The sequence below is a fragment of the Pteropus medius genome, unplaced genomic scaffold (assembly GCF_902729225.1).
Source record: "Pteropus medius unplaced genomic scaffold, Ma_sr-lr_union100, whole genome shotgun sequence".
Classification (NCBI taxonomy): domain Eukaryota; kingdom Metazoa; phylum Chordata; class Mammalia; order Chiroptera; family Pteropodidae; genus Pteropus; species Pteropus medius.
In genome coordinates, this window is record NW_024349799.1 from 3,451,645 (window position 1) to 3,474,970 (window position 23,326).

Sequence of the window (23,326 nt, forward strand, 5' to 3'; positions counted from 1 at the left end):
GTTATGTTGTTTTTATAGTAAGAATATGATTTTTTTTTTAAAGGTGTGGCGGGGTTCATCTGGGGACAGCCTGCATGTGAATTTTGACATTAAGGCCCACTGACTCTGCTGCACACTGGGGAATGAAACCACAGTAAGTGCTGTCCCCGCAGGAGCCTTGCTGTCTGTCCTGCTTCCTGGCCCACCTGTCCCTCCCCACTTACAGATTCCACCACTCACAGATCTTCAATGGACCAAGAACTCCTGCTGGCACTACCACTGCCGGAGTTACCCTCTTGAGCCTGGTTTCCGTCTGTAATGAGGAGACACGGTCCCTGGCCCTCTATTCCCACCTCACAGGGTTGTTGGGAGGATGGAATGAGATAATAAATGTGGAAGAACCAAACCCTCTGGACCCCACCAAGCAAATATGGGTGTCACTGCGCCACCTTCACTGTACGACACCTGCCCGTGAGTCCAGCGCTGCAGGGGCAGGAGGGCTCCATGGCAGTGAACCTGTGGCTAACTGCCACTGAAACCTGCTTCCTTCTCATTGCAACTGCTACCTATATTTGAGAAACCTCAATCTTATTATTACACACTTACATACCTTCAACAATAGAACATATGGAAAAGAACTGTGCTTTTATTTAAAATACATTTTGGAGTCAAAGTAATAGAATCCCCTGTTCTTCCAGACCGGTCCCCATAACTACCTTCTCACCTTTATTGCTTTTTTTCCTGAATATTATCTGCACATCCCTAAGTAAATACTGCTGTTTCTTTATTTTACATGTTCACTATATGCTTACTGACTTCCTACTACACTGGAAAAGGGCTCAGCTCACACATCGCTTCCATCTCCCTTTGTCTCCTTCTCCCAACATGATTATGGCACTATTTTGGCTATGATGGTCACTTTAAGAAATATACTACCCCGCTCCTTGTTTATGCACTGCATTATCTCCTGGTGCTTCAGAAAAGGCAGCTTGTGCTACAGACTTCCCTTCTCTCTTCCTTCTCCCTCCAAGTTTCTGTCATAGGACTTTGACTTTTACACTGTCTCATAGATACATCCTCGTTCTGCTTCATAACTGTAATTAAGTCTTCCATGCTTTGCTTGAACATAGATTCTAAAATTAATAAACAGTATTTGCATTATTGAGATCTATACATGTGGCATATCTGCTCGTGTTTGTTTTCTTGGGATAATTTCTTTGATCTGGCATTTCAAACAGCTTTTCTTTTTTCTAGCACCATTTGACTTCATCATATTCTCAGTTTTCCTCTAAGTTTCCATCCCAATAGGTTTCCTATTGAGTTTTTCCCCCTCTCTAAGATCTACCTTCTAAAATCTTCGGTTCAACTGATTCGTTTTGGACAGTAATTATCCGCAAACTTCCTTTTACTGATTTCCTAACCTCAACCCACAGTTTCTGAGATTTTGGTTGTTGCTGATTTTTCTTCCTTGTTTTGTCAGAACAAACTATAAAGTAACATCCCATGCAGAGGTGTGTGGTGGGTGAAATTTCTGAATCTTTTATGTTTGGAAATTTATTTATTCAGCCTTTATACTTGATAGATAATTGGGCTGGGCATTGAATATTAGGCTTTAAATCAAATTCCCTTAAAATTTTGCAGGCTGCTATATTATGCTCTATGTCAATTTTCCCGTTGAAAACCCTGATCACTCTCATTCTTATTGCTTTATGAAGACCCTGACCTTCAGTGGAAGCGTTTAGGGTGCTCCCCGTATACTTGGTGACCTATTATTTTAGTGTTGTTCCCAGGCATGGACCTTGTTTCAGACATTGCTCTGGCCTTATGTCTTCCACCTCTGAGAAATTTCCCTGTACTATTTCTCTGATAATTTCCTCTCCCCTGTTTTTTCTGTGCTTCCCCCTCCGCCCCACCCCCCAGAAATTCCTGATTCGGTCTATGTGCCTTATCTATCGGTTTATTTTTTTTCCATCTCTTTGTCTTGATATTTTCAAATCACTAACTAGTATTTTTAAGCTCTAGAACAATTTGTCTTTTCAACGTAAAGTCCTGTTTAAAAATGCATTTCCTGTTATATTATTTCTGTAATAACAGAGTGACAGACATTTCAAACAAGTTTTACTTAAGAGTTTAAGGATTACCATAAAACCTAAATCAAAAGTGCCTTCAATAGACTAGGCTCTGAAAACTTAAATACAAAATGAAAATAAGGGCTTTTAGAGGTATAAATGAAGATGGCGGTAACTAGGCAAGGCAGGAGACCGGTATGAAAAAGAAAAATGTGATCTTAGCAAGTGTTTCAGGTGCTCCCTCAGGTCACCAGGCTCTTGGGGCAGGCTGCCCCCGGGACTCATTCCTGTCAAGAAGTGGGTAGGGTAGCCAGTCAGACAAAGGAGCCGAAAGAATCAAATTCCAAGTCTGTGATGGGACCTTCCCTGAGGAAGTCGGCTGGACTGGGAATGCCATGTGAGTCTTCTTGCCGAGGACGGAAGCCAATTAAGGCTTTAGGAAGCAGGAACCAGGCAGACAAATGAGACTCAGGCTCAGACAGGGGCCCAGGCCTAGGCTTGAGTAGATGTCGTGGTTGGCTGGGAAACTGACAGAGGCTCTGAATGCTGACAGGGTACCCAAGGCTATCTGAGTCAAGAGGCACAGCACTCACTTGGTTCGTGGGGGCTGAGCAGGCTCATCCTCAAACTAAACCTGCTATCGCCATGCTTCAGAGCCTTCCTCTAATGAAGATAAAGTGACAATAGAAAGATAAAACAAAAGTTCAAGGGCCTTTTGCTGTTCTTGGACCCTGAGTGCATGATTTACCTGCAAACCTGTGTTCATCCTCTGTGGTGCTGCCCAAAGCTTTGTATTAAACACTGTCCCCTTGGCAATCAGGCTTCACTGTGATGGGGAGTAAGAGGCAGTACACACACAAACACTCACACATCACCACCACACCAACTGATTCTTTCCTTCGTGTACAAATATATTGGGAGTCTGCCCAGCACTGGGCCTGCACCGAGCTAGGCTGAAGCTCCAACCCTGCATCAGATGCCCTTGTTGTTTCCATGTCCCACGGGGGAGCAAAAAAAGGCTGGCGATTCCTTCACGGTTCAGCTGCCTCCAAATGAGATGCTTGGCAGGAGAGGAGGACTGCAACCTGTTGTCCCTATATTCATTGTTTATTTGCTAAAAGAATACTTTAGATAATTAGTCACTCGTGCAACTGTTTACTGACTCAACAAATGCTTATTGAGTTCCAATAATGATAATAATTAGCACTCACTGAGTGCTCACCATGTGTCAGGCACAGTGCTAAGCCCTTTGAACTCCACTATGTGCCAGATGTTAGGAACACAGAGATGAAGATGCAGGAACCACCTTCAAATAGTTGAGAGGCCAATAGTCAACATTGCAACCATTTCGTGTAACCTTCACAACACCCACCTGAAGCACTGTTCTTGAGAGGAAATGTAATGAATTGGTTAAGAATAAGGCCTTTTGTATCAGGGATCTGGGACTGAGGTCTGTTTATACTACTTTTTAGCTGTGTAATTTTGGGCAAATTACTTAAACTGTTTAAGCCTCAGTTTTCCCATCTATAAAATGGGTGTGGAATTAATAATGGCTATGCCTTATGGAGTTGTGAAGTTTAAATGAGATGATGCATGTAAAGTGTTGGCACATTGCTTGGCACACAATGAGTTATTATTAAGCCCAGGGTACTATGGGATCCCAGGGATTAACTTAGCATAACATTAAATTAAGGCAACCCAAAGGCACTAATATGCACAGAGTGAATAGGACCTAAGAAGGAAGTGGAATAGTATAAATGCTCCCACTTATTCTGATTAGAAGCCTAGCATTGCCCTCCTGCCCTGCAAACTTCTTCAGTTACAGGGTCTAGCACAAAAACTCAGTGTGTCATTGCAATATGCCTTGGAGAAGTTGCTTCTCCCTTCTAAGCTTAAAATTCTTCGTCTTTACAGAGAAAAAGCTGTACCAATCCCACCTAAGAATCCATCCTTCAGTTATGTTCACTACAGCATTGCTTATAATAGGAAAAACTTGCAAGTAACATAAATGTCTATTGATGGAGAAATAGTTTAATAAATTATGATAAATTCATACAATGGAAGACTATATAGCTGCTAAAAAGGTAGAGGTAAATCCCTGTGAGCTGATATAGAAAAATGTACTCTGTTGAATCAAAATTGACGTGCAATAAACACACCAATTCTGAGGACACAGCTCTATGAATTTTGGAAAATGTCATTATGACTCTAATCAAGATAAAAAACATTTCCATCACTCTAAAAATTTCTCTCAGGCCACTTTTCCATCAGTCCCTCCCTGCTCATTCAGAGGCAACTACTATTATAATTCTAACACTACAGATTCATTTTGTCTCTTCTTAAATGTCATATTTCTGAAATTAATTTTTAAAAAATATTCAACCATGTTGTTGCAAGTAATAGTAGTTTCCTTTTTTGTTGCTATTGTGCACTGAATGTTTCAGTTCCCTCCCAGAAAAATTCCTCTGTTGCAGCTTTAATCTCCAGTGTGGCTGTGTTTGGAGAGGGCCTTGAAGGAATTAATTAAGGTTAAATGAGTTCATACAGGTGGGACCCTGATCTGATGGGATTACTGTCCTTCTAAGAAGAGACACCAGAGAGCTCACTCTTCTTCATGCTAAGAAAAGGTCATGTGATCACACAGCAAGATGGCAGCTGCCGATAAGCCACAAGAAGAGGCCTCATAACAAATCTTACTTTGCCAGCATCTTGATCTTGAACTTCTCAGCCTCCAAAATATAAGAAACAAATTTCTGTTGTTTAAGTCACCCAGTTCGTGGCATTTTGTTATGGCGTATTGAGCTGACTTGCTGAATAGTATTCCATTGTTTATTTGTAGACTATAGATCGATATTTAAGCTGTTCCAGTTTTTGGCCGTTGTATATAAACGATCTTGGTTTGTGTGACCAAGAACAGCTGCTGAGAGGCTGAGAGTTGAACAGAGAGAACTTGGAGTTCTGAGCCAGCCAGAGTGAAAAGACGTGGGGCATTCAATGGAGATCCCAGAAAGATCGTGTCTTAAGAGTAAAAACTGTGCACTAGGAGTAAACTCTATGCCCTAGGTATAAGGGCAACACTGAAACAGACTCACCTTAGCGAACACTCAAACCAAGCCTCGGCAAGGGCAAGGTCATCCATCAAAAATTTCACTGCACACCAAAATAAAATTCAACACTCTGTAGAAAAAAATGTTTAAAAATCCGGAACGTCTATGCTACATCAATCATAATACCAAAAAATGTAATGAAAAATTACTACCCCTTTTTCTATTCCTTCTATTGAGTAACTTAGATACAGTTTGATTCTTTCAGGTTTGTTTTTAAGCTTCGTCAGTTGGAACCAAAGCAGCATTTAGTCTAGGGTTAATTTTGCCCCACTTTTCTGAGGCAAACCTTTTCTGAGGACACCACCTGAATACTCTGTCTGAATTATGTGAATAGCACTGCTATACATATGTGTGCATGCGTTTGTTTGAGTGCTTCTTTGCAATTCTTTTGGGTATATACCAAGGAATAGAGTTGCTGGGTCATTTGGTACCTCTGTTTAACTTTTTCGGAAACCACCAAATTTTTTCCTATCAGTGCCTGAATGATTTTACATGCCCATCAGTAATATACAAGGGTTCCATTTTCTCTACATCCTTGCCAACACTTGTTATTTTCTATTAAAAAAAATAATTATAGTTATTTTAGAAAGTCTGAAGTGGTATTTCATTGTGAATTTGATTTGCATTTCTCTAATGATCAATGATGTTGAGCAGCTTTTCATGTGCTTACTGGCCATTTGTATATCTTCTTTGGGAAAATGTCTATTCAAGTCTTTTGCTCATTTTTAAATTATGATATATTTTAAATGAAAATAATCAATTATATATATACTATCATTGCCATTTGGTAAAATAAACATTGTGTGTGTACACAAATACCTTACAGAGCATAATGGTTAGAAACACAAACTTTTTTTTTTTTAGAGTAATTTTGTCTTTCTCTTATCTAAAAAAAAATTATATCCATCCCCCGTTCTCCCCTTTGGCAACCATCAGCTGTTCCCTCTATCTATGGATCTGTTTCTGTTTTCTTTTGTTTATTTATTTATGTTGATGTTTTAGATTCCACATATTGAGTGAGATCATGCGGTATTTGTCTTTCTCTGCCTGACTTATTTCACTTAACATAATACCCTCTAAGTCCATCCACATGGTCTCAAATGTCAAGAGTTCCTTCTTTTTTATGGCTGAGTAATATTCCATTGTATGTATGTACCAGTTCTTCTTTATCCATTCATCTATCGATGGACACCTAGGTTGCTTCCATATCTTGGTTATTGTAATAATGCTGCAGTAAATATAGGGGTACATATATCTTTTTGAATTAATGTTTTTGTTTTCTTCAGATTAAATAAATATCCAGAAGTGGATTGCTGGATCATGTGGTGGCTCTATTTTTAATTTTTTTGAGGAACTTCCAAACTATTTTCCACAGTGGTTGCACCAATTTGCAATCTCATCAACAGTACACGAGGGTTCCCTTTCTCCACAATCTCTTACATTTATGATTTTATGTATTTGAGTTCTGTCTTTTTTTCTTGATGAGTTTAGCTAAAGGTTTGTCTGTTTTATTTATCTTTTCAAAGAACTAGCTCTTAGTTTTATTATTTTTTTCTATAGCTTTTAAAATTTTTATTTCATTTATTTCACTCTTAACTATTTCCTACCTTTTGTTTACAATGGATTTTTTTTATTATTATTATTGTTCCTTTAGGTATAGAGTTAGATTGTTTATTTGGGATAGTTCTTGTTACTTGAGGTAGACCTGTATAGCTATGAACTTCCCTCTTAGGACTGCTTTTTCTACATTCCATAAATTTTGAAAAATTGTGTTTTTATTTTCATTTGTTTCTAGATAGTTTTTGTGTTTTTTTCCTTTGATTTCCTCCTTGATTCATTGGTTGTTTAGTAACATGTTGTTTAGTCTCCACATATTTTTTTCCCCAGTTTTCTTCCTGTAGTTGATACCTAGTTTCATGCCATCGTGGTTGGAAAAGATGCTTTCAATCTTATGATTTCAATCTTCTTGAATTTATTGAGACTTGTTTTGTGGTCTAATATGTGATCTTATCCTGAAAAATGTTCCATGTGCACTTGAAAAAAAAATGTGTATTCTAAAGTTTTTGAATAAAATGTTCTATAAATGTCTATAAGTCAATCTCTTTGCATATGACATTTAAGGCCATTATTTTATTATTAACTTTCTATCTGGATGATCTATCCATTGATGTGAGTGGCATATTAAAATCTCCTATTATTACTGTAATATTGTGGATTACTGCCTATATATCCATTGATAATTGCTTTATATATTTAGGTGCTGCTGTGCTGGGTGTGTAAGTATTTACAATTGTTATATCCTCTTCTTGGATTGACTCTTTTATAATTATATAATGTCTTTCTTTTTCTTTTTTTACATTTTTTTGTTTTAAAGTCTATTTTGTCTGATATAAGTACTGCTACTCAAGCTTTCTTTTAGTTTCTGTTTGCATGGAATATCTTTTTCATTCCTTCATTTTCAGTCTGTATGTGACTTTCGATTTGAGGTGAGTCTCTTGTAAGCAGCACATAAGATGGGCCATGTTTTTTTAATTCATTCAGAAACACTATGTATTTTTATTGAAGTATTTAATCCATTTACATTTAAAGTAATTATTGAGAAGTATGTACCTGTTGCTGTTTTGTTCATTGTTTTTAGGTTGTTTTTATAGTTGTTCTCTGTTCCTTCCTTCTTCTCTTGATCTCTTCCCTTGTGGTTTGCTGTTTTTCTTTAGTGTTTTGTTTAGGTACCTTTTTCTTTGTTCTTTGTATATCTTTTGTAGGTTTTTGGTTTGTGGTTACCATGAGGTTTATTTATATCCTTCTTTATCTATAGCAATCTATTTTAAGCTGATATGCATTTAAATTCAAATATATTCTATAAAGGCTATATTTTCACTTTCCCCTCCATGCTTTATGTTATTGATATTGTATTTTAGACCTTTCTGTGTTCTGTATCTCCTAACTACTTATTATAGTTTGAATTGAGGTTGATACTTTTTTCTTTTAACTTTTACAGTAGCTTTTAAATGTATGATTTGCTGTATTTCTTGAATATTTGGCTTTTCTCGTGAGGTTTTTATCTCTTTCTCACATTTCTTATTTCTGGTTGTGGCCTTTTCTTTTCTACTTAAAGGAGACCCTTCAAAATTTCTTGTAAAGCTGGTTTAGTGGTGATGAACTCCTTTACTTTTTGTTTGTCTGGGGGAAACTCTTTATCTCTACTTCAATTCTGAATGATAACCTTGCTGGGTAAATTATGCTAGGTTGTAGATTTCTTTTTTAAAGTTCTTTAAAGATGTCCTGCCACTCCCTTTTGGCCTGTAAAGTTGCTGATGAGAAATCAGCTGATATAGCCTTATAGGGTATCCTTTGTATGTAACTCATTTTTCTCTTGCTTCTTTGAAAATCATCTCTTTAACTTTTGCTGTTTTAACTTCATTATGTCTTGATGTGGGTCTCTTTGGGTTCATCTTGTTTGGAACCCTCTGTGCTTCCTGCATTTGGATGTTTATTTCCTTTCTCAGGTTAGTAAAGTTTCTAGCCATTATTTCTTTAAATGAAGTTTCTGTTGCTTTCTCTCCTTTTTCTCCTGAGATCCCTATAAGGCAAATATTTGAGCACTTGATGTTATCCCAGAGGGCCTTTAAACTATTTTTTTAATTAATTAATTAATTAATTAATTATTTTAATTGAAGAAATAATTTTAATTTTTTTCCCCGTCTACCTCTCCCCCTCCCTCTGGTAACCACCAGTTTATTGTCCATGTCCATGAGTTTCTGTTTGTTTGTCCTATTTATTTGTTGCTTTTAAGTTTATATCCCACATATAAGTGATTTTCAACTTTTTCTGTCTGGTTTATTTCGCATAGCATGATTATCTCAAGGTCCATCCCTGTTGTCGCAAATGGCAGTATTTCATCTCTTCTTACAGCTGAGTAATATTCTATCGTACATAAGTACCACAGCTTCTTTAGCCAATCATCTATCGTAGGACACTTCGGTTGCTTCCATGTCCTGGCCACTGTGAATAATGCTGCTATGAACATCGGTGTGCAAATATCTTTTCAGATATGGGTTTTCAAGTCTTTGGGGTAAATATCCACTAGAGAGATTGCTGGATCATATGGTAGATCAATTCTTAGTTTTTTTAGGAGCCTCCATACAGTTTTCCATAGTGGCTGTACCAATTTGCAGTCCCACCAGCAGTGATGAGGGTTCCTTTTTCTTTGCATCCTCTCTAACATTTGTTATTACTTGTTCTGTTGATTATAGCCATTGTAACAGGTGTGAGATGGTATCTCATTGTGGTTTTGATTTGCATTTCCCTAATAGCTAGCGATGTTGAGCATCTTTTCATATATTTGTTGGCCATTTGTATGTCCTCTAGGGAGAAGTGTCTGTTCAGGTCCTCTGCCCATTTTTTGATTGGATCGTTTGTTTTTTTGTTGTTATTGAGTCGTATGAGTTCTTTGTACATTTTGGATATTAGGCCCTTATTGGAGGCATTGCTTGCAAATATATTTTCCCATTCAGATGGTTGTCTCTTTACCTGGCTGATGGTTTCTTTAGCTGAGCAGAAGCTTTTTAGTTTGATGTAGTCTCATTCATTTATTTTTGCTTTTACTTCCTTTGCCTTTGAGGTCAAATTCATAAAGTCTTCTTTAAGTCCAAGGTCCTTGAGTTTTGTTCCTATGTTTTCTTCTATGCATTTTATTGTTTCAGGTCTTATATTCAGGTCCTTAATCCATTTTGAGTTAATGTTGGTGTGTGGTGATAGACAACAGTCTAGTTTCATTCTTTTGCAGGTGGCTTTCCAGTTTTCCCAGCACAATTTATTGAAGAGGCTTTCCTTTCTCCACTGTATGTTTTTGGCTTTTTTGTCAAAAATTATTTGCCCATATAAATATGGGTTTACTTCTGGACTCTCGATTCTGTTCCACTGGTCAGTGTGTCTGTTTTGCTGCTAATACCATGCCGTTTTGATTACTGTTGCTTTGTAGTATAATTTGAAGTCGGGCAGAGTGATGCCTCCAGCCTCGTTCTTTTTTGTCAGGATGGCTTTGGTGATTCAGGGTCTCTTGTGCTTCCATACAAATATGATGATTTTTTTGTTCTATTTCTTTAAAAAATGCCGATGGGATTTTGATGGGGATTACATTAAATTTGTATAATGCTTTAGGTAATATGGTCATTTTAACTATGTTGATTCTTTCGATCCAAGAACATGGACTATCTTTCCATTTCTTTGTATCTTCTTTGATTTCTTTCATTATATAGGTCCTTCATATGTTTCATTAGATTTATTCCTAGGTATGTATTCTTTTCGTTGCAATTGTAAAAGAAATTATTTTTTCCACTTCTTTTTCTGACACTTCGTTATTAAAGTATAGGAATGCTATGGATTTTTGAACATTGATTTTGTATCTAGAAACTTTACTGTATTTGCTTATTGTTTCTAGTAGTGTTCTTTTGGAGTCTTTAGGGTTTTCTATATAGAGAATCATGTTATCCACAAAAGTCCTTTAAACCATTTTTATTTATTTTAAATTCTTTTTTCTTTCTGCTGTTCTGATTGGTTGATTTTCACTAGTCTTCCAATCATTGATCCATTCTTTTGTGTTGACTAGCCTGCTGTTAATTTCTTCTAGTAGGTTTTTCATCTCAATTATTACCTACAAATTACTTCTTTTAATTTCCCTGTTTTTTTTCTTCCTGGGTTTTTTTCTTATTCCTTCATCGGAGAGATATTCTTCTGTGTTTTCGTTTTGTTTGATTTTCTATGTTTGTTTATATGAATTAGACAAAATTGTTGTCTTGTCCAGTATTGGAAAAGTAGCCTTATATAGAGGCAGGCTCTGTGTAGACTGTTTGTGTCAGGTGGTTTTGGCAGGCCAGTAGAAGCCAAGCAGTTGCCTAAGGCATTTGGGGCATTGGCCTGCTGAGCCAGAGCAGCTCCAGGTGGAGAGCCCAGGTGTGCGTACTAATGCCCTGTTGATCCTGCTTGCTCTTTCTTTGGCGGGGCGGGGGGCGGGGGGCGGGGGCAGGGGATGTGTCTAGGAAGGTCACACTGCAGTGACCTTGCAGGCAGAGGTCACACTGCAGTGACCTTGCAGGCAGAGGTCACACTGCAGTGACCTTGCAGGCAGACCAGATCACCTGGATAGAGCCCTTGCCCACAACATGAATGATGGCACTCATTGGCCACTCTGATCCCAGAGAATTCCCACAATCCCTGGAGAGCTCCTGTGGCTCTCCACTCTTCTCTATATCATCTCTCTCTTGTTCATTGTACCGAAAATAGTCCCATATAGAAGAAACCTCTACATAGGCTCTATGTGCGAGGTACCTTGGGGAAGCTGTTTGGAGCCGAGCAGGCACTTGCGGCACCTGAGGCACAAGCCTGCCTGGAGGAGCAGCTCTCGGCAGAGAGGCCAGGTACGTGTGGTGATACTCTGTTGTTCCAGCTTGCTTCATTAGTTGGGAGGCAAAGGCTCCAGGCAATGTAGCTGTGAAGCACTGAGGTGATCTTGCAGGTAGGACCCAGCCCCTGAATAGAGCTCCCACTAGCTCTATCAAAGTAAAGGGGAGCTCACCAGTTCCTCCAGCCTTGGAGAGCTCCTAGAGGGCTTTCTTGGCTTCCCAGCCTCCTCTGTTCAGTCTCTTTCTCTTGTTTGTTGTCAGAGCTGTTCATTCAGCACTCAATTGCTACCTATATACATGGTTTTCGATTTTGCTCATGGGAGGGGGCAAGTTCAGCATCCTCCTGTGCTGACGCCATCTTGGATCTCTCTTGGATACACAGACTTTAGAGTAACACTGCTTGGTTTGTGGCCTAGTCCTGTTACTTTCCACACGTACCACCTGGGCAAGTTACTGAATCTCGCTGTGTCTCAGTTTCCTTATCTTTGAGATGGGTATAACAGCCTCTTCGTATTGCCGTCAGGATGAAATGACGATCCATGTAAAGGGCTTAGAACAGTGCTCAGGAACATTGTAAGTACTTGTTAAATAACTGTTGTTTATTTAATAACAACGATGATATACAAATATATGTTGGTATCTGGATAGAAATAATTTTGTAAGGAAAGACTATTATTAACCGAGATTTCCATGGAAGAATAAGATTAGAAGGGATTGGGGGCATGTTCTCTTTTTAATTCACATAGTTTTGTATTGTTCGAGTTTGTTAAAATACCATTTATTTTAAAAATAAAGATTTTTTTTTTAAAAAAAGCTTAATGATGTAAAAAATAAGGGAACTATCTGCTTTAAAATTTACTTTTAACCTTTACCCTAAATCCAGGGTCTTTATAATTGTCAGATGGCCTTATTTTTCGTATGGCTTTCCAGAGGCTGCAGTTTGAAGTAGCTTTGCAAGGAAGGGCTGTTAGGTGGTCCCTATCTACTTCTTCAGAAGATTTCCTCTACACTTCCCATCTGTTTTATGGCTACTCACAACTTCCTCTAGCTCCTGGCACACTTCGCTCTCACTTAAGAGTCTTTCACTTTTTGTTCCTTCTGCCAGGAATACTGCTTTGGACTCCACCCCTACATCCTTATTGTTCTCCTTGAATTTACTCTTCTTGAAAGCCTTCCTTTCTCCCTCTTCCAAGCTGGGTTGGGTGCCTCTGCCTTCTCTGGGCTTGTCTAGCACTCACCCCTGTGTGATCCCAAGTTCACCTCTTGTCACATCATATTGGGAATTTCCTTTCTGTTTCCTCTGATAGTGAACAAGTAGAACAGGAGCCAAGTTTATTTCCATCAGGACTTCATGGTTCTATCCCCAAAGGCTAGCATGCGTCTGTAAAAATGGGAGATGCCCATAGCACTTGTTGAACAAAAGAATGCATGAAAGAGAGATATGGTTCTCCAGTCAGAAATCCAAGTTTCAGCCCTCAACTGTGTGTCCTGGCTTATTTGGTATATAAATCAATGTCTCAATCAACATAGAGCTTTAAGGATCTAAAGAAAATGCTCTAGAGAAATTTCCCCAGTGGAAAGCTAAGTAGACCATAGACCCTTGCCCCCTCACACAATAGAGACTACAGATTCCAAAAGAAGTGATGACTATCACCCATCCAATTATCTTGGCTATTATCAAAGGATCACTTCTTTCTTTGAAATAAAACAAGATGAGTTCATTTCAAACCTATGAGTTTCAAACAGCCACCCCCTCAAGTTCCAGAGGTGGTGCAGCTGTTTCTTTAAAAAGAGGAAATAATAAGAAAAATATTTTTACCTCCCTGAGAAATAAATAACCCTGAATTTTCCAAAATTTCCTAAAGAAAATATTAGATGTACTAAATGTCCAGTATGTGTTCCTGGCAGAGCTGAGAGGCTAACATTGAATTAGGCCTCCAAACATCCTTCGGAGCAATGTGAGGCACCACATGAAGGCTTCACCAGAAAGCTGAGTTCCCATGATACATTACTTAGGAAGGGACTGGAAAGGCGGGTACTCCCTCCACGAGCCAATGCAGATCAAAACTTGAAAGTTTCATTGTGGGTCATTGTTATTATTATTGGTGTGAGTTATTATAACTTTGGTTATCTTTGGCTTGTGTGCCTGATGATATGTGTGTTTGGGTTGTTGTTGCAGTGATGGTAGGGTTGCATGTGTCTTCTACTTGCTATTTTTTAATTCTTCTCATGGGATTTATGGAATTCTGGTGATAATATACACCGGTTCTTGTTAGTGTGTATGAATAGATAATAGAATTTTATGTGCAGAGATGATTAAGACATAGGAGAACTTCCTGTAGGTGAGGCATGCTCAGCTTGGTCTGTTCCACAGGATCTTGCAAGGCCTCTCATCCCTAAAGCTCACTGCCATGGGTCTCACAGGAGAAAAGCAGAACCTCTTGCTGAAGCACTTGTGTACCTTCTGAGCGTGCTCATCACCTAACAGATTTCCAGTGGCTGGGAGGCTGGCATTGTTGCCTGGCATCTCATGATGCCCCAGCTCCAAGCTGAGGTTGAAGCTGATCTCTCTTGAGATTTCTGGAGCAGAGGGTTTGTAACCAAGGGGGAGGGAGCTATAGTTTGAGTTATATTTCCGTTTCTTAATATCCAAGATGAACCTGAGAGTCTCACAATGCCAATAATATTAATATTAATCACCATCATCATCATAGCTAACATTTGAGTGTTTACTATGTGCCAGGCACTCTGTGAAACACTTGAGATGGAATATTTTATTTGATCTTCCCAAGAATCCTGTGGGGTTTATTTTTACAAATAAGGAAACTTATTTGTAAATAAGGCTGAGCAGCTTGCTCAAGGTCACCTAACTCATAAGTAGAGGAGGTAAGATATAAACCCAGGCAGCAGTTTGCAGGTGGTGATAGACACACCCTAAGGTGCCCTCCAATAAGTCACGTCATTGCATAATCCTGTCCCCTTCAGTGCAGGAGACTTGCTTCTAATCCATAGAAAATGCAAAGGTCGTGAATGTCATTCCCATGATTATGCTACCTTGTATAAGACTCTGTCTCAGCCAAATGGAGCAAGAGAGAGTCTCCTGGTGGCCTCACAGAAGCGAGCACCCTGTTGTGTGCTGCCCATGGAGAGGGCCATGGAGCAGGGGACTATGAGTGCCCTCTAGGACCTGAAGGCCACCTCCAGCTGACAGCCAGTAAGACACTAGGGTCCTCACTCATACAACCACAAAAATATGAATTCTGCCAATAACCTGCATAAGCTGGGGAGCCAATTATTTCCTAGTTGAGCCTTCAGGTGAGAACACAGATTGGCAGAACGCCTTGTCTGAAGCCTCGTGAGACCCTGAGCAGAGGCCTCAGCTACGCAGGCCTAGACTCTTGACCCATGGGCACTATGAGATAATAGTGTCTTGTTTTAAGCTACTAAGTTTATGGTGCTTTGTTACGAAGCATAGCAAACTCATACATAGCCCATGCACTTCACCTCCACCTCATCCACCTTTGCAGCAGGTCCCTGTGCTCTGGTGCATGGATCCTCCTGCAGAAGAGTTCTTTCCCTTTCCAGAGAGTTCTAGCCTCATTTCTTGGAAAGGGGCCAGAGCCAGGGAATCCTGGTCTCCTTTCTAACAGAAGGCAGATAAGTGGGGGACCCAGAAACAATTGGCACTTTATCTGAAAGAAAGGTCAGCAAGAAGCATGTGGAGCCGTCCTGCCTTGTGACATTTCTAAGCAAGCGGAGACTTTGGGTTAGGATTCAGGCATAACTTCCGAGGACTGATCTTGGTAGAAATGTGTACTAGTGATGTTACATGGTGGGAAGGGGAGTAATCTGAGATTTGAAACTGTGGTTATGTACTGATGTTTAACTGAGTTAATGCAGGCCTTCTTGGGCACATTTCACCTTGACATTCAGTGCTGGAATTTAAAGGATGACTCACAGACCATGCGTAGTTGGTGTGGCTCCGTGTCTGTTAGATACTTTCAGTTTCTCTACTTCATTGAGCATGGCTCTAAAAAGTCAGTGTCTCAGGACAGGGCTGCTTGCAAAAGCCTTCCAAAAATAAAACACAGTCCTCTGTGCAGGAACTAATAAGGCTGAGAATTTCCTCTTCCTCAATGACCACGTGTGTCCCCAGTCAGGACTGTGCAGAGCTGTGCGAACAAGGGCTGCTACGTGACGCTATTTAAAAAGTCATTTCAGTCGCTAGCCTGGTCACCCAAGACACTGGATTCTTCTTAGCTGCCCCAGGAGGCTAAGGGCTATATATGGGCCTGCTTAGAAGGGGTCTGCCCTCCAGGCTGAGCTGGCACACCCTGGTGGGCCAGGGGTTCACCTTTGCTGATCATACTTTCCAAAGAAGGAGACAAAACATCCATGGCCTGAACACTGGTGGTGGTATCTGGGATTGGGCCTGCTCAGCCTTGGAGTGGCCAGTGGGTTTCTCAGCAAGCTGCCTCAAGAATGAGAACAGTTATTGATTCATCTTTTTGTATGAGCCACATGACATTCAGGCCCTCTCTCTACGTGCAGCTAGAAGGGACAAAATACTTGCCTGGCGAAGGATGTCTTTTGCAGAGATGACTATTGAACAAGGCTGTCGCCCTGCCACACCCAACTCTGGTCTATTTGCATTCCTGAGGCAGGATTTCCTGGGGAAGTGGACAATCAGCTGTAGGGGAGGCTCTGGACTTCGAAAGAACTAGGAGAGGGCTTTCTTCTGAGGGCTGAGAGATAGGTGATAGATTAGCATCAGATAGCCTAGGGTGAAGAACAGCTGGCCTTGGGACTTGCAGAGAGCCTGGCCCTCAAAGAACAGAGGATTCCTGGGCTGCTGTCTATACTTGTTAGCCCAGGGGCCAGTCGGGAGCCGCAGGGGTGGGCTGGGTCCTTGGGTCTTCCTGGGAAGATCAATCAGAACCAACAGAATTTGTACCAAATAAAATGGAGATCGGCATCAACTTAAGCCAAAAATTAATAAGCACACTTAAGAAGACACAGGAGAAGCGCCAAAGATATGTGCAGATACACGCGAATCCAGTGTATCACTCACACCCCCATCTGTGAAAAATACTTGAGAAAGACTCTGACAAAACTACAAATGAATCCACTGGCGACCTCGGGAAGTCAGAAGATGAAATGGCTTTCAAATCTTGCTGTTTTAACAACAGAAGTGAGATCTTGCTCATGTTGCTGGTCTCCCCTGAGCATCGTGGCTCCGTTGCACATCCTTTTCATGGTGGGGCCTGTTTGGTGTCGAAGTCCGCATGCGTGCTTTCATTCTGCTTTATGTGGATTATTGTTTTTAGGTTGTTGTTTCCTCTTTTTCAGTTCTCTGATATTGGTTGGATCAAGTCCCTATCCATTCTGTTTCTCACCTGCTCAACTAAGGAGTTCTATTGCACTTTTCTATTTAAGAAATGCAATTAAATACGGAGACCCTCCCTCCGTTCCTTCGCACGTAGTTGGTGTGGCTCCGTGTCTGTTAGATACTTCCGTTGGTAAACACATTTCTCTACTATTATTTGAAAATAACATGCCAACTGAGAATGATAGAATAAAAATATAGAAGGAGTGGGTCCCCATTGACAAGGGGTGCTTCTACATTAACCCAAGGTGCCTGTTTTGGACTTATTTTATAAGAGGAATGGCTTCCATATCTGCCTCTGGTATTTGGGATTTTCTATTATATGCAGCAATGATCAATTGTATTGTTCAAACATTTCATGTCTGTCCCAATGGAAGGATTACATATTCCCAGTTTATCGAGGTCAGGCGTGGCCTTGTGACTGGCTTTGGCAAATGAGAACACAGAAGTGACCTGTGCCAGTCCTAAGCGGAAGCTTTGAGAGCCAGGTGTGTCATTCCACCAAGTTCTCTTTTCCTCTGCCATGAGCACAGCGATGCCTTAGTAGGAGACTCTCTAACAGCCCAGGTTCCAAAGTGGAGGTCACGTGGAACAGAGCCACAGCCACTCTACAGTGCATCAGTCATGTGAGCACAAACTAAATCTTGTAAGCTCCTGAGATTTTGGAGTCTTTGTCAACACGCATAACCCAGTCTGCTCAAACTGATACAATCGTCAAACATAATCCCAGCAGCTGGTGTTTATGAGTAAAATCAATTTGACTTAATGCATCTTGCTATCTAGTATGTAATTGCCACCCTGGACTTATAATTAACCCTGTTTTCCGAGAAAATGATGGGGACCCAGAGCGATGAGGTCACCTTCCCAGAACTGCACAGGCAGTATGGGGAGTGGAGCCAGATTTCAAACTCAGAACTAAATCCCTTGTTCATTTTACTGCCAGAAGCTGCCTCACGAGACAGTAGCAGCCACCCTGGCGTCACAACCGAGATGCTTGAGGCACTGTGGCTCTGTGTGGGGTTTTCTCATTCAATTCCATTTTTAGCTGGAGTAGCACATGGTACTAGGTTTCTGTTACCCTTGGAGTCTGACTGATTTATCACAAAATAAGCCTCAAACTTCCCACGCTTTAAAAAGAAAAAAAAGGGAAAGGAAGAAAAACTTAACTGTCAATGTCCAACTCCCACTGCCAAACTGGGCGTAAAAATTAATATTCAGTTTCAGTGCTCCATAGTCTCTGAATTGAAGGCCTGAATGATCTGTTTCCTGAAGTTAGGGGGAGGTCTCTCCTTTGGGGGGATAGTTCTAGGCTTTTTGCTAGTTTCAGATCTTGAGTATGTAGTGAGCCGAACAGGGTCCCCACTACCTGGGAGCCTGGGTCCTGCTGACTGTCTCTGCTTCACATTACTGAGTTTGGCAGAACGGCCTCCCCCTCCAGGAAACTCAGGCAGGCAGTTCCCAGCCGTCACCCTTGGAGAGAAAAACTTTTTCAAGGGCCCCTTTCATGAGGGGAAAAAAACCGTCCAAAAACCTCACCTCAGCATAAATCTAACCATTCAGGGCCCCCTCACAGATTTTTACACAGGACTTCAGGGCGGGGGTGGGGACAAAGGAGGTGGGAAACAAACGCAGAAGAGAGAAGAAAGGAACTCCTTGGACCTGGTTCGGGACGTGAACAAGAAAATTGTGCAAATAGCAGTGGATGGTGGGGGATGGGAAAACAGGGAAATCTTCGAAAGTTCCATAGACTACACCATTCATTTTTATCTTGACATTTTCCCTACCTGAGCTTTTATGTATGTGGATTTCTGGATCTCCAGGTTATAATTTGAGGAACAGGTAATGATGAAAAAAAGTCGGTTTGGGCCAAATTACACACAAAAGCTCTGCTTCTTAGAAGCTGATTTATTGCCGCCTGCTCCTCTTGGAAGTTCACTTCCAAAGAGGGATTGTGTTGTCTTATGAAGGCTCTTTTCAATCTTCATGCCCGTTCCGAACTGTACCAGTAAAGCACCACCAACCTCCAGCCTGAGCAAAGGTCCGGATGAGGGAATAGAGAGAAAAAGTTGATGGGCTGGGCGAGATAAAGGAAGAGTGTGCCAAGAATGGCTGCTGAAGCCCCAGAGGTGAGGAATCTGTTGGAGCGTTTGGGTCTCTATCTGTATGATGAAGAAAGGAGTGTTACCAGCTCACCCATAGGAGAGGCAGATGTCATAGACTGGGTGGAGTATCATATCTTGGTTTGAACTCAGATCAAGATTTCGGAAATGGCTTGAAAAGTCAGATGCTAAGAGATATCTGGAGTCTTGACAACAAGATAGATCACAGAGGCTTAAAGAGTGAGGCTAATTTCCCTAATAGCATCTTACCTTCAACTCAAGCATTAATCTCTTCACATTCAGCCTTTGACCCTAATCAGGTAGCCCATGAATAGATTTAACAGAATAGTGTTCACTGGCACTAAGAAGTTAATTCAGATGGGAGGCTTGGATTGCTTTAGAGCTTCTGGGCTTCATAAAAGCATAAGAAACTATAATATCACCAGCAAGACTTTTAGCAAGACTCATCAGCACTTGCTATTCGGAGACAGAGGAGATGATATACCGAGCTCGCTGGTATTTAAGGCACTTTCTCCCAAAGTAAAGATGGGTTGGGAGGAGGCTCAAGTCATTTCTGTAACTGATGGGGTAACAAACCACCCCAAACTTAATGACTTATGACAACCATTAGTTATTTCTCACAAGTCTAGTGAAAAACTATGGTTCTTCCAATCTGGGCTAGACTAGGCTGATCATGGCTTGGCTTGCCCATGCCTCTCTTGTCAGCTGATGGACTGGCTAGAGACTAGCTGATCTAAGATGGCTTCACTTATCTCATATGTTAGGTGATTGGCTGGCTTTTGGCTGCAGCAGTGGGGGTGACTGAGTCATGGATCTCATTATCCAGCAAGCTAGCCCAGGCTTGTTCTCTTGATGGTATCAGGGTTCCCACAGAATGAGAAGTGTGGAAGGCCCTGAAACCTAGGCTCAGAACTGGTTTGGTGTCACTCATAGTATGTTCTATCAACTAAAGCAAGTCATGAGGTCAGCTTAGATTCAAGGACTGGGGGAATTGACTATTTTCTGGTGAGAGGAGCTGCAAGGTCAAATTCTTAATGGTGTAGGTACAAAAAGATATGGAGAATGAGGGTCATATTTATAACCAGTTTACACAAATGGATTGGTTCTATCTGTGAGATGGTTGACCCAGGCTATGGGTGTGATGCGTGACCTAGAATCCAAGCCATCTAGGTGTGAAGTGAGTAGACCCATGGAGGAATTAGAGCATAGCTCTAACCTCAATGGGGCTGTGTTTCTAAATAAGCAATTGTAGGGTCAAAGGGTTTCCCACATTCAAAATATTGCCTAGGATTTCTTCTCTTGGTGCCTTTATGAATGCTTCTTGCATTTTACTGAGAGACCAGAAAAATCAGGGCTTCTTTCTGTCCCTCCCCCCACCCAAGATGTTTTTTCTTGAAAAAAGATTTGAATTAACTAAGCCTTCCTTTTTGAAAACACCTGATCACAGTGTATCTGCTCTGTAGATTTATGGGCTTCTGCTGACTTCCTAAAACACTACAAACATGGAAGAGGTGGGAAGACTAACCTAAGCCTTGTGGCTTAAGGGCTATAAATCAAGCTTCAGAAATCTAGGACACAAATGTAACCTACTAAAGATGGTAGTGAACCATGGTGTCCCTTCCACAGTTATTGAGATCAGGACTCTCAAGCACTCAGTTTGGATATATGAGTTGGTCTTGAATCGTGACCTTGAAGATCTCTAGGGCCACCTGCACAGGGTGATGCTGCCTCCATCTCTGAGAGAAAATGAGCAGCACCGGTGGGGTGGCAAGATGCCTTGATCACCCCACACCCGTCCCATGGTGATCCTACTGGAAAAATGAAAAGTTGCTTCTCACAAAAATGTCAGTGTGGCATACGTTGGTTATTGCCTGTTCAAAAGCTATTCTTCACTGCCGCCCACAAACTGCTTTCTTCCATGCCAATGGAACCCTAGTTTGGTTTCAGTATAGGCAGCAACATGATTTGCCAAGATAGGACCCTCTGCAGTCCCAGAGTACGAACAATGATTGTCCAAGTTAACCACTCTACTTTTACTGGCCTGTGCTAATTAATGATTGATTTAAGGATGGACATATGACCCAGTTTCTGGCCAATAGTATGTAGGAGGAAGTCTGATAAGGGCTTCTGGGAGAAATTTCCAGCTGATAAAAAGAGAGGTACACGAAGAGGTGCACTTACTTCTTTCTTTCTGCTTTTAGATTTCAATGTTCGATGAGGAAGTGATGTTTGGAGCCGTGGCAACCAACTTCTGACCACAAAGGGAAGGCTAAGAGCAGCTCTTGAAGCTGACACAAGCCCGGACATCGCTGAGCTGTGGAGCCAACTTGAAACCTGGGATAGAATTCAGTCAGATATAGCAGCTGTTGTTTATAGCTGAGGTTGGTTTCGACTGGTTGGCGTTGGTTCTGATTAGTCAGCGACTATGACATATAGATTGTTAAGAATTTTGAATACCACCCTGGGCCCTTGCCTGGCACAAATGCCTCTGAATTTATTGTTATGTAATGAAAACAAACACCTGTTGTTTAAGCCACATCAATTGGATAGTCAGTTACTTGCAGCCAAGAGCATCCCAACTGATGCAGTCAGGAATCATGGAAATGGGGTCATGTCTAACCTGTGCGTGTGGATATTTCATTTTGGCAGCCCTGTCAGCATCTATCTTATTCCTTATCCCCACCCAACCCAATTGCTAGGTAACAGTAATGCCTTTCTCTATTTATTGGCTCCCTGAGATATATAAATAGTGATGATGGTGGGGTAAAGGCAAACTAACATCTGCGCCTGGGAAAGGAAGCCACTGCAGCATTATCCGTGTGCTGGATCTGCTCTTCATGGAAGCGCTAAGGTAAAAATGTATCCCCTTTGGCAGAAACAGAAGATTTAACTAAGTTCTACCTAACCTGTCTACTTGCTCTTCTGCTATACCATTTGATTAGCCATATTGATAATGTCTCTTTTAGGAACGAGTCTTGAGTATCTATCAGTCAAGCAGACAACCAACCGATCTGGTTGATGCATGCCTTCAGTAAGGAGAGGTAGCTTCAGGGAGAGGTTCTAAGGACACACTTGCTGTGTCGCACTGTAGTTATTTTTCTTCTGTGTCCATTGTCAATATAAAAACATCTAAACCTGCAGAAAATTTTTATGAAAATTCATTTCAGCCAAATGGAGAATACACCTGAAAACAAAAACAGAAACAGCGCTTCTGAGAAGGGCAGTTTGCAGCTTCTTTTCTACATCTGGAATTAAGGAGGAGATGTAAGGAAGATTACATGAAGGTGGGAAAAAGCAAGATAGGGATTGGATTAGAGGATAGTTAACGAGATTATGTGCTCTCCTGAGGGTAGTTACTTTGAAAAAGAGGCTTTTCAAAGGTGTGAGAACCTACATGCACGGAAACAATGGATAGAGCTCGCCTAAGGCAAAGTTAAACCTTTCACTAAAGAAGTTGTATGCTTAGGGTGTGACTAACCACCTGACTGCCAAGTCAGGAATTTATGATCAGATCACCCTGTGAGCTTGCTTTCCATGGAACCCCTTTTTCGTCTACACCATCCTCCCTCAGGAATGCAAGCAGTTTAATGGCAAGAACAGCATCTTTAATCTCTGTATCATTAAGTTTGGCAGAGGATCTGGCCCATACAGAGGATTTATTGAAAGAGAGAATGAATTATATACAAAATTATTTTAAGATGCATGTCCTACCAAGAGTAGATGATTTTTATGGCCACAGAATAATTTACTTTCAATCTGACTGCCTGAAGAAACTCTAATTAGCAATATTGGAATATCTCAACTTATTTTTAAAACCAACACATTCAGAAACACATTTGAAGAGGAGTCGACCCATCTCTCCATGGGCTTTTTGTGGCATAGTTTGTGCCTAGAAAGCTGTTTTATTTTTTATGAGAAAGATGATGCTTCTTTCTAAAGCAACTCTCTTACTACATGTGAAGACGAGAAGTGGAAATATCATTCTCAGGGTTTAAAAAAGGTTTTTCATCAATTCACTAAGTAGTGTGTTTGAACTAACTCTAAAAGCTGACTTAAAGAAACTAGATAAAATATATTTATATCTCTGCTAACCACCTCTCAACGTGTCAGCTCATCTAAAGCCTCCCTGAGATCCAGGAGAGACAGCATGTAAGCTGTTCTTTAGATGGCCATCTGAAAGCTCATCAAATAGCAAGGTAGGAAAACATAATCACCTCCAAAACTTTCAAATTGCATTGATCTGTGGCATAAAGCCCTCGCCACA